Consider the following 13,268-nt stretch of genomic DNA (forward strand, 5'->3'; position numbering starts at 1 on the left):
TGTAGTAAATAGAGCCCTAAGTGTGAAGAACATCTGAAAAATGAATAGCAAACAGACTGCAATGTTGATTTGAAGTGTGAATGAAAGAGAATATCTTCAATTCTATCAAACAAGCTGATACTTCTCGGGGTACAAAACAAACAACAAGAAAAAAGCATCAGTTTATGAATAAAGTGGTAAATAATGGAGAATAAGGCAGCGGGCTAGATTCCAATTAAGCGACGCCTTGACAAAGTAGCATAATGGTCGCTAAACAGCTGCTGTTGGCCAAAGACATGATATTTCCTAAAAGGATATCACTTCTCTAAGCAGAATTAATAGGGATAATTTGTCATCTATGATATTGCAAAATTGTCTGTAATGTACTATTATTTAAAAGGCTGTTTTTCTTAAAGGAGTTTTCATACACCTAATTATATATATTGTTATAAGTAGCAACTGTATTCTAATAAGTGACACATTCCAGCTCCTGCTGCAGGAACAATGGTAATGGAGGAACCTCAATATCATATGTGGAGAGCTGACGCTATATAGGGGATCGTCATACTCAGGGCCATTGGGAGAGGTGTGCGAGCGCTGCCATTGCCCAGTGCACATGGCCTTGGGGTGGCACAGTCACTTCCCCATGCCCCCTGCATCTGGCTAGCAGGGGATCTGTAATGGCACCCTGTGGCCAGTCGTGCTGCTTTAGTGCTGCCTGTAGCGCCCGAATGAACTGACCAATATCGCACAATTAATAAATACAAAACAGTGGTTATTGTGAAATGTCTAGGAAACTGACCAGAGGTGTATTAAGCACTAGCCAATGTGCAAAAAAACAAATAACCTGATTTACCTGGTACATTAAGTCATGCTCAATCATCTGAATTTCAGCATCTATTGCTTTACTTTGCAGCACTCAGAAAAAACAGTCTGGGTAATAATCACCAGTGACAAATACTAAATGCAACAGGACAGATCATCTCATCTACCTTCCAATTGCAATTTGCACTTTTAGACAAACTATTATCAAAGTAAAACAAAGCCTCACACTCAAGTGATACGTGTTAAAGACAGTTGTGATGTCCCCATTATTCTCATAAGTAATATCTGAGGCTAATTTAAACTATATATTAGTAGAAAAATAGTAGAAAAATAATTTTATGAATGGAAAAATTGTAAAGTGGTAGATGGTTGGACTTTCATAGAAACATAGAAACATAGAATTTGACGGCAGATAAGAACCACTTGGCCCATCTAGTCTGCCCCATTTGTAAACATATTGTTACCTCAACCCTATCTGATCCTTACTACTTCTGAATGATATACTTATGTCTATCCTATGCATGTTTAAAATGCACTACTATCTTTTTTTTCCTCAAATTTCCCCTGAACCTACCACCCTCCAGTTTCAGAACATGCCCTCTTGTTCTAATACTTCTCTTTCTTTGAAGAATGTCTCCTTCCTTTACCTTGTTAAAACCCTTTTTATATTTGAACGTTTCTATCATGTCCCCCCTTTCCCTTTTCTGATCCAAACTTTACATATTAAGATCTTTTAGTCTTTACTGGTACGTTTTGTGGTGTAGACCTTGCACCATTCGATGTGCTGTTCATATATGTTCATGATTGCAGAATGCACCACCTGAGATGTTTCCAGTTTCTGGAGAGTGAAGATTAGCTATAATCATTAATGTGTGCAAGGGTGGGACATCTAGGTGCACTTCTAGATTGCAGAGAGTGAAGATTATCTATGATCGTTGATGTGTGCAGGGGTGGGACATCTAGGTGCACTTCTAATTTGCAGAGAGTGGAGACTAGGCATGATCCTTGATGTGTGCAGGGGTTGGACATCTAGGGGCACTTTTAGTTTGCAGAGAGTGGAGACTAGGCATGATGTTTGATGTGTGCAGGGGTGGGACATCTAGGGGCACTTCTAGTTTGCAGATAGTGGAGACTAGGCATGATTCTTGATGTGTGCAGGGTTGGAACATCTAGGGGCACTTCTAGTTTGCAGAGAGTGAAGAATAGCTATGATCATTGATGTGTGCAGGGTTGGAACATCTAGGTGCCATTCTAGTTTGCATTTAGTGGAGACTAGGCATGCTCCTTGATGTGTGCAGGGGTGGGACATCTAGGTGCACTTCTAGTTTGCAGAGAGTGGAGACTAGGCATGATCCTTGAAGTGTGCAGGGGTGGGACATCTAGGGGCACTTCTAGATTGCAGAGAGTGGAGACTAGGTGTGATCTTTGATGTGTGCAAGGGTGGGACATCTAGGTGCACTTCTAGATTGCAGAGAGTGGAGACTAGACTTGATCCTTGATGTGTGCTGGAGTGGGACATCTAGGTGCACTTTTAGTTTGCAGAGAGTGGAGACTAGATGTGATCCTTGATATGTGCAGGGTTGGGACATCTAGGTGTACTTTTAATTTGCAGAGAGTGGAGACTAGGCATGATCATTGATGTGCGCAGGGGTGGGACATCTAGGTGCACTTCTAGTTTGCATAGAGTGGAGACTAGGCATGATCCTTGATGTGTGCAGGGGTGGGACATCTAGGGGCACTTCTAGATTGTAGAGAGTGAAGAATAGCTATGATCATTGAGGTGTGCAGGGTCGGAACATCTAGGTGCACTTCTAGTTTGCAGAGAGTGGAGACTAGATGTGATCCTTGTTGTGTGCTGGAGTGGGACATCTAGGTGCACTTTCAGTTTTCAGAGACTGGAGACTAGACGTGATCCTTGATATGTGCAGGGTTGGGACATCTAGGTGTACTTTTAATTTGCAGAGAGTGGAGACTAGGCATGATCATTGATGTGTGCAGGGGTGTGACATCTAGGTGCACTTCTAGTTTGCAGAGAGTGGAGACTAGGCATGATCCTTGATGTGTGCAGAGACAGAATATCTATGCACTTTGGGGCAAAACCAAGAACGGTGCAGAGAATGCATTGGAAGTAAGGTCTATCCCCCAAAAAAATATTTTCAGGTCTTACTCCATCATTGCCAAAATTGATAGAAATAATATAGCTAAAAACAGAGTTAAAGAATGTTCTCCACTGTTACAATAATATTGTATTCTGTTGAAAGCAGTTTGAATTTCGCTTCGGTTTATTGTTATATTTTACAATTATCTCATCCTTTTTTTTTTTTTTCTATTTGAAATAATAAAACTTAGCAATTAATAACTGTCATTATTGCTGACTATTACCACTTAGTAAACAAATGTTTTAATTGCATTTCAGCATGGTATAACAGAAATAGGACAATCTACCTATATTTTAGAGTAGCTTATAGTGTTTATTAGTGACAATATGTTGACCACGTACAGCACACTGCCAGGCATGCGCAATACATACGGGCACCCACATGCGCCTCACCAACTGACAGATGTCTTTGAGACTGTGTTTACTTTTGACGATTTGTCCTTTAGCATCATAGTTAATTCTGTTCATAATGCAGGGGCCTGTGAAATACTGGAAACTGACATTTATTCATTTGTTTGTGCTTAAACCAAAAACATTTTTTTAAACTAATCACTTTTGATTAAAAATCTGAAAACAAGAAATAATGTAAGCCCTAGGAAGGATTAAGCTAAGACGGTTGTAGAGAATATTACAAAAAAAGCTATAGACTCAATAAATCATGGTTTCTCAATGCCATATGCTTTCACATATCTGACAAGTTAACCAATAAATCCCTGGTAATTAGGTCAGTATGGAATTCTTGTCAATTTTTCTTCATCATTGGAAACAAAAACTCAGTGAAAATCTATTGAAAACTAAGCTGGCTAGCTGCAAGAGAGGCAAGAGAGTGAATAAACACCTTATGTCAAAAGCTAATATTCAGATACCTTTTACAAAGTGGTTCCTATGCAGCTTCTACAGTACATATATAAGCTAATGGAGAGAGGACACAAAGGGGCTCATGAGTTGGGCGTGTGTGTTTATTTGCTTGTCCTAAAATATGCAAATATGTATTGTGTATGCCCATAAAAAGCGTATGTCAAAGGCCAAATCATTTTTAAACCTCTGCTAATATCAAGCTAACATTTATACAGGTGCAATTGTCCATTTACTTCCCGCTGTATAAGCATGATAGAACATTCTAAAAAGAAAAAAAAAGCACAACTGAATATGATTGTGCTATATAAATGTTAATAATAAAAGAAGCATATCATACAGCTCATAGATGTGATTATAAAAGGCATACATTTGAGGAAGGGTTTGAAACCATTACAAATGCACTGAGCAGTCCTTGGGCCTAATTGGACTGTATTGCACAGAAGTTGAAAGTCAATAATACTACAGGCAAATTGGCTGCATTAGGCCACATAGCTGTAAGGCTTTCCACAAAATGGGCCATAATGGGTAAGAAATAAGCCCTGCCTTGTACCCGATAGGCAATGCTTTCTGTATATGAAGTTGCCTATAGAAGCCTATGGACTTCTTTCTGCATAAGTCTCCAAAAGGGATCTAATAGGATCCCTCCCAGTGTCCCCTGCGGCTGTGCATGTGCAGTAGGACCCCCGGGTCATAAACTCGGAGGTCCTCACATCGCAAAGGTCAGCTCTTACTGGAATAGCTGTCCTTTGTGGAAATAATTGCAAATCTTAATGCATGCGGCATTAATAAACGCTACTGCATACGGTAAGTGTCGGGATGTATCACATATAAAATACCATGCGTGATACATCCCGCCCTATGTAAGTATGCATACCCCCTCAACCTCCCCAATTTTGGTGGGACTGTCCTGCATTTTGGACGGAAAAGGCAGGGAGGGAACATTCTCAGGATGAGGATGGGGAAGCGATTTACACACCTCCACTGTGACATAAAATGGGGGCATGATGTTTGGCCATGCCCCCTTTTCATTTGCACACCAAAGACTTCCGCACAAGAATACGATCCCTGTGTCTCAATTGATGCTCTTTAGGACCCCCCAGTCTTATGTGCCCCAGACCCCCAAAGCCTTAATGCAGCTCTGCACCATCCCCACCATGAAATATTGAGGTGATAAAATCAACTTTTGGGGATGCTTTTCAGTAGCCAAGATCAACTATCTTGTCTGGATCAATGAGTACATATAAACCCTAGACAACTGCAGTGACTTGAGAATAAATGTTGCTAAAAAGCCTTATCAGAGTATTGACTTTAATCCCATCAGAAGTCTGCGCCAAAACCTTAAACTTTCTGTCTATCGCCATCCCCCAAATAGCCTGGCCCACTACAGAATTTTTTCAGCAAGGTATGAGCAAATCTTGTTCCATGTAAAATGACTGCTAACTTTAATATACGCCAGAGATGGTTCAACTAAGTATTGGTCAAGAGAGATAAATACCTACGGTATTAAATGATGATACGCCAGTTTTAATTTATTTATGAAAATTAATTATATGTAGCCACAAGTTTCATTATTATTTGGGCTGTAAATACGGATTAGACAGTCATTAATTTCGTATGTTTGACTCTTACCTAGAAAATCACCACTGTGACCTAAAGTGTAGTTTGGGGCCGTTTTATTTATACAACTCCTTATTCTCTATAAGTAATTTACAGCCAATACAATAAATTTATATTTTGGATTTGCAATACAATAAGAGTGTCCGTTAGTTGTAATAGACACACTAGTAATAGTGGGCCCGATTCAGTAAGGAGCGCTATTGTGATTGCAATAGCGATTACCCACAGTCTCACTGTGAAAATATGCTAAAGATTGCAATCGCAATGCCATACGCAGCCTAACATACAGTAAGGACGCCCACTTTACCTTTCACACATCCGTAATACTTGGCAAAACTGCAAAACCATCAGTAACATCGAGTACAATCGGAGTGCGCCAGGCAGAACTTTGACCTAGTGAGCCAGTTTGGACCCGGGAACCTGTTCTGAGCCTTCCACTGGATGGATTTGGATGTAAACTTCACAGAGTGGTATCATTGGATCCCAGAAGGCATACTAAAGGATTGAGGTCCCGGTCAGACCTCCCGTGTGTGTTTGTTGACGCTGGGCAGAACTTTGACTTTGGGAGCCTGTTCCGGGCCTTCCACTAGATGGATTTGGATGAAAACTTCACAGAGGGGTGGCAGTTGGTCTGGGATGCCTAATAGAGTGGTTGGGGTCCCAGTTGGCCCTCACGGCAGAGTGCGCCGGTCAGAACTTTCACCCAGGGTTCTGGGCCTTCCACTGGATGGATTTGGATGACATCACATAATAAAACTTAATAACTTGACGATTTACACCTGGGCTATGCCGGGTACTCCAGCCAGTACTATACATACCTTATCCAAACATGAAGTGTCATTATTAAACATACCTTATCCAAACATGAAGTGTCATTATTAAACATACCTTATCCAAACATGAAGTGTCATTATTGAACAAAGGGCTGACATTTGCTCCATCAAGTAATATGAATAGGTTCCAGACCTTCATTGACCTCAACAAATTTATAAGAAACTTGACATTAAAGAGACACTTTGTAAGAAAAGATGACGCAGTGATTAAGAATTTTCAGGAGAATGCTTCCAAGTCAGGACTAAAGGGGAAATCGAAGTACTATCCACTCGAATCGAAAGGAAATCATCTTAATGTTTTTTACGACTTAGTTAAGAAAGACTTATGTGAAGGCAATCTGAAACACAATAATAAACAGGATCTAAAAAATAAAGAAAAAGAAGCCTTAAAAAACTTACAAAAGAACAAGGATATTGTCATCAAACAAGCTGACAAGGGGGGGGATTGGTCATTATGGATAGATCACAATATATTAAGGAATCTCACAGGTTATTAGGTGACACTAATTCCTATGTACCACTCGATTGTGATCCTTTGGAGAAATATGTGGATGAGTTAAGGAGACTCTTAGTATATGGACTACATAATGGCATTTTAACCAAGGAGGAGTTCCAATATCTCCTACTGACCAATCCCACAACCCCCATATTTTATTTTCTTCCAAAAATTCATAAGTCTTTGGAAAATCCCCCAGGAAGACCCATCATCACAGGGATAGATTCATTAACTTCACACCTGTCTGAATATGTGGACATTTTTTTATGTAAATATGTTAAAGAACTTCAATCGTATTTAAAAGACACTACTAATTTATTACAAATTTTAAAAGGGATGGAATGGAAAGCAACTTATTCATGGGTCACAATTGATGTCCAATCCTTATACACATGTATTGAACATGGTAAAGGGATCAATGCTTGTAGAGAATATTTTGAAGCGGACTCAACAATGAGCACTCAACACAAAGAATTTTTATGTGATTTAATGTCTTTTATTCTGGATCATAATTATTTTACATTTTTACATCAATTTTATCGGCAAATCTGCGGCACTGCTATGGGGACAACTTTTGCCCCTAGCTTTGCCAATCTTTTTATGGGATGTTGGGAAAAGAACTATATCTATGAAAATAATCCATTTAGAAATAACATCATATTTTTTAAGAGATATATAGATGATATTCTGATAATATGGGAAGGGTCGGAGGAAGATTTCCAATTGTTTTTAAATCATATTTCAGAGAATAATATGAATTTGAAATTCACATCGAAAATAAGTAAGAGTACTATTGAATTTCTGGATTTGGTTCTACGTGGAGAAGAAAACACGATCATTACAAAGAACTTCATAAAAGAAGTAGATACCAATAGTTATCTTCATTTTAAGAGCGGACATCTAAGAAGATGGAAAGAGAATATTCCGTACTCACAATTTCACAGAATAAAAAGAAATTGCAGTGAAACACAAACATGTAACGAGCAAATCCAAGTATACACAAATCGATTTTTAGAGAAAGAATATCCTCCAAGGTTATTATTGGAAGCAAAGGAGAAAATGGATACCATGGAGAGGAATATGTTATTGGAATATAAGAATGTGGAAGAGGAAGAGAAGAATATTATCCCATTCATTACAACATATAACGCACAGGAGAAAGAAATCAAGAATTCCCTTAATAAGCATTGGAAGATCCTTCTAATGGATCCAGTCTTAAAAGAAATTCTACCACCCAGACCCCCCATTGTATTCAGAAAGGCAAGGAATCTCAAAGATTCTCTAGCACCTAGCATGTTAAGTGATATTAATATTTCAAAATCCAACATCATCCATAACTGTCCAGGGAGTTACAAATGTGGCAAGTGCAATATATGCAAATTTTTACATCGGCAGAGAAAAAACTTCAGTAATTCTGCGAATACTAAGCAATATAAAATTAAACAACATCTCAATTGCAATTCAACTTCAGTCATCTACCTCTTGGAATGTTCATGTGGAACAAAATATGTAGGAAAGACCAAACGACCTCTAAAACTTCGTATACAAGAACATATAAGGAATGTCAAGAACAAGGTGGAGACTCATATGGTGTCAAGACACTTTATTTCACACCATAGATCGGATCCAGATGACCTAACGTTCAAAGCTATAGAACATGTGGAATTGGGAGAGAGAGGAGGAGATCTTGCAAATAAATTATCTAGACGTGAGATGTTCTGGATTTTCGAATTGGACACTATGACTCCTAGAGGATTCAACGACAATTATGAGATAGCACCATTTCTTTAATGAAGATGAAAAAGATAAAAGGGGTTTCATGTTATGTCCTAATATAACCTACCGTCATACCTGGGTTAGAGCGCCCAATCTCGTCTGATCTTGGAAGCTAAGCACCATTGGGCCTGGTTAGTACTTGGATGGGAGACCTCTATGGAAGACCAGGTACGGTAGTATCTTTATGTGACATATAAGTATGAATCCCCCAAGACATACGACCTAAGAAGAATTCTCTGATCTATAAATCCGAAGATGGGAGCAAGAATTTCCAGAACGCAAAAATATTGATTATATGTCTCAAGACTCATATAAGAATCAACTGACCCTACAGAGTGAAAAGACTATATATATATATAAATATATATATATGCATATGAACTATAAAATTCATAAAGAAGCAAGACTAAAGAAGATTTCCATCCATTTTTTAAGAAGAATTTTTAATATCATTATTTATTATTTATTATTTTTTAAGGATGTACTGTATTAGTCTCCAATAGTATGATTTTAGGATTTTTTACTAGTGTCCACATATAATCTATATTATACATTAATATCTGTGATATTTATTTGTGGAGTGGGTTGAATTCCAGTTCTGAGTAGGTGTGGAGAATAATTAGAAACTGTCATCATTTTTCATTTTTTATTTTTAGAGTCCAAGCATATGGCTGGTTATATACATTTATACTAATATTGTCATCCATTATTCCATATAGGAAATAATAACTAAACTGCTATCCCCAGGATTATAAATAACATGATGCAGATGGGAGCATAAATATGGCAACAAAAACAGAACTTATGAGAGTAGCAAGATGGCCGCGGGTAAAGGAGACATTTGGAGTACAAAAATGGAGGCCGCCAGAAATTGGAGATGCTTTGACGCTGGACGTGACACACGTGAACGGCGAATGAGTGGATAAATGGTCCTATCCTGTGCAAGGAAGGAGGAGGCATAGCGCGCAATGGGGACATTGACAACGGAGGAGGAAGTGACGTAATGAACCGCTCAAGTAAGGGCGGAAGGACCGCGATGCACGAATAACAAGGGCGGAAGTGACGCGACGTGATACACAGAAAGGAAGGAGTAATACACTAGTAAATAATTTATATTTAGGAAACAGACTTCCAATTTAACTATGTATTAATAAAGGAAATGGCCTAATATAATTCTAAGTGGTTACTCCACTTTAATGGAGAGGAACTTTTTAGAAAACCGGAAGTGATGTCACAAAGGAGCTCTGTCAATTCTTGTTTGTCCTTATTAGAGGGGGTATAAATACTGGATACCCCACAGGAGCCAAAATATCCCTTGAAGAAGTCCAGGATACGGACGAAACGCGTTGGAGGCTCCTATTATCTTTCCATTCATGAACTTGCCATTTTTATCAGATAAGCTACGATTTTTATTCCTATTTATTCTGATAAATTTATAGTCCTTTTTTATATATATACACATTTTTGTCCATGGTTTTATGTGTTTTTATGTCATTTATCCTTTATGTAGGAGGATATCTATTGTTGTGTCTGATTAAAATTAATTTGTTATTTTAAATGAATTTTTTGCACTTTTATTGATTCACATTTTAAATTATTTATGCATTTTTTGCACACGTTTATGGAATGTTATGATTATTAATTCAGTTTATGATCCTTGAAGGATCTCTGCAATAGCACTTTAGTCATACAGACCGTTGATATTTTATAAGTTATACACTGTATATAAAAAATTGCATAGATATTTGAGGATAATGGTAATTTGATATTACTATCCTTGCATCAGCACTTTAATTGCACGATATCACTTTATATTGTTAGCACTTTATAATAAGCTATATAAGCACAGTAAGCGCTCTATACCAGCTCCTTGTATTTTCCAGTACTATACATATATATATTTAAATCACAAGTCACATAATCGTAGTCGACGTTTCGGTCATATTCAAACCTTTTGTTAGGACAGGAAAACCACCAAAAAGCTACATGGGTCTCTCTGGTGCTAGCTTTGTGGTGATTTTCCTGTCCTGACAAAGGTCTGAATATGACCGAAACATCGACTACGATTATGTGACTTGTGATTTATTAAAAGCATCTTTTTATCGACTGGTGAGTGCCCATTCCATTCTGTTTACATTTGTACTTGATTTTGTCTCTAATGGAGCACCCTGAATTAGCTGCTTGGAAAACGTGAGTGCAGTTTGCTGGATTATTATATATAGTGATAACAAAGCGGGCAGCATTCCTCGGTTTTTTCAAAGAATCACCAAAACAAGTGGCATATAGATTACAACATTTCAAATGTTTTAATTACAGTTTTCGTCAGGGATAACATACACATTACCTCTTTAAATACCATACACCCAGTGCTCAGACCAACCCGGGACCCAGCTAACTTCCGGTCGTGTGTGCAGTGACGCACACTGCGCGACTGAGGTCAAGTGGTTCATTCGGTAACCTATTCTACCAGTGACAACCAACACCAAAAAAAAATAGAAAAATGCATAAAAGAGTCAGCTAACGGGATCCAAATATCAGAAACCCTACAAGGGGCCACTCGAGACATGAACAATATACAGAATAACAGGCATAGTTATTGATCGATCTGCACAAAACATAAGCATAATATAGATGCATAGAATGGAAAAGCGATCACAAGTAATAATAATAATAAACTATAACACCATAAGGGAACAGTACATACCATATATCGGGCCAATAAACCCAGTAAACTCACTATACACAATCCAAAATAAGTCATCTCGCTATAACCATAATCCAAATAAAATAAATAAATAAATAAATACAAAAATTAAAGAAAATAGATAAAGAAACAAAAAAAATTAAAAAAAATAAAGACAAAGTAAACTGAACAAAACTGAAAAAAACTAAAGAGGTGCAGAGACAGACACATCGTCAACTCCAAAATTATTGGCATACATCACAATCCCACCTCATCATATACCCATTCAGTTAGGATCTATCACAAGTAGAGCATATAGCCACATGTCGCAACAACGTAACGGATGCAACAGGATATCATATAAAACATGACAGCCCCAGTTGTTCAATTAAACCATTCGGGGCTACTGTATTCAATTTAAAAATCCAGTGTGCTTCTCTCTAGAGTAACATCCTATTCCAATCACCCCCTCTAGTAGGGCATGGAATATGATCTATTAATTTATACTTCAGGGTCACCAGTGCATGTCGGGCATCCCTGAAGTGCCTAGCCACAGGCTGTTCCATTTCTTTGCCATCCTGTCCGAGTCGAATTGCTGACCTATGCTGAGCAGCACATTCTTTGAAACTACAGGCAGTCTTTCCGATGTACGCAAGCCCACAGGGGCATTTGATAATATAAATAACAAATTTACTGCTTCAGCTCAGCACATGTTTAATAGGTTTTCTGGCATCTGAGTGTGGGTGCATCACATAGGGCCCAGTTTCCAGATGCCTACAAGTCATACATCCTACACATTTGTAGGATCCTGGTGGTTTTGATAAAAAATTAAGTGGACGAGGGATTCCTTTAGGAGTCACATCATTATGTATGAGCCAATTCTTAAGGTTCCTCCCTCTTTTATGACAATTTAGTACTCGGGTATTTCTAAGCACTGATAACTGGGGATCAGATGTTATCATGGGCCATAGTTGTTTAGATGTTTTAACTATGGCATCACTAGCTGTAGAGAACTGGCTCACAAAGGGAAGCATCTCCTGACTGCTTTCTACTTTAGGTCTCAGACACTGTTCTCTTGTATTGAGAGCACTTTTGACTTGGCAGCTTCCAATTCATGGTGAGAGTATCCTCTTTGGAGACATTTTTGTATCATCTTATCCATGTGTCTCAGTGTCACCACTTCTGAACTAGTTATTCTTCTTATTCTTAATAATTGTGAAAATGGCAAACCTTTCTTCATAGAAATTGGGTGATGACTGTTAGCATGTAAAAAGGTGTTTCTGTCCGTAGGTTTATAATATATACTAGTCTCCAGATGTTGTTCCTTTCTTGTAATAAGTACATCTAAATAATGTACAGAAGTCATATTACATTCGTAGGTGAATTTCATTGTACTATCCATTTCATTTATGCACTGCATTTGCACCTCAAATTCTTCCTTAGTACCCTCCCAAATTAACAAAATATCATCAATGTAGCGTGTAAAAAAATCTCAATTTATCATTGAAGAGAGCATTTTGTAGAAAAAGGCGTTTCTCAATTTGAAACATATAAGCGTTGGCGAAGGCAGGTGCCACATTCGAGCCCATCGCACAACCGAGTTTTTGGATAAAATATTCACCATTGAAGTAAAAAACATTCTTAGTTAGTGTCTGTTCCAATAGATTCAAGAAAAATGATAACTTCGGGCCTGTATACTTAGGATGATCTGTCAGGAGTTCTCGTACCGCCTTTAATCCACCCGCATGGGGCATATTTGTGTATAGACTGGTCACGTCAATACAACATAATAAAGAGTTCTCTGTTAGATCCTGTATATCTTGCAGTTTAAGAGTAAACAGTGGTGTCTTTAAGGAATGTAGCCTCAGATTGGATTACTGGTTACAAAAAATGGTCCAAATATTTAGCAATTACATTAAATAAGGAGTCATGCGCCACTATAATGGGTCGTCCTGGAGGGCACTCCAAGTTTTCATGTACCTTAGGTAGTGTATATATTAATGGCATGATGGGATATGCCACATGTAATGCCTCAGAGGTAAT

General features: G+C 38.1%; 1 protein-coding gene and 1 pseudogene across 2 annotated transcripts in view; both read left to right on the forward strand.

Moving 5' to 3' along the window:
• The window catches only part of GABRB1 (gamma-aminobutyric acid type A receptor subunit beta1), a 594,351-nt gene that overhangs the window by 241,467 nt on the left and 339,616 nt on the right, over positions 1–13,268 (forward strand). The window lies entirely within an intron of this gene.
• Positions 8,604–8,722, forward strand: LOC148501411 (5S ribosomal RNA; annotated as a pseudogene).

This window comes from Taudactylus pleione, unplaced genomic scaffold (assembly GCF_031769625.1).
Source record: "Taudactylus pleione unplaced genomic scaffold, aTauple2 ptg000519l, whole genome shotgun sequence".
Taxonomy (NCBI): Eukaryota; Metazoa; Chordata; class Amphibia; order Anura; family Myobatrachidae; genus Taudactylus; species Taudactylus pleione.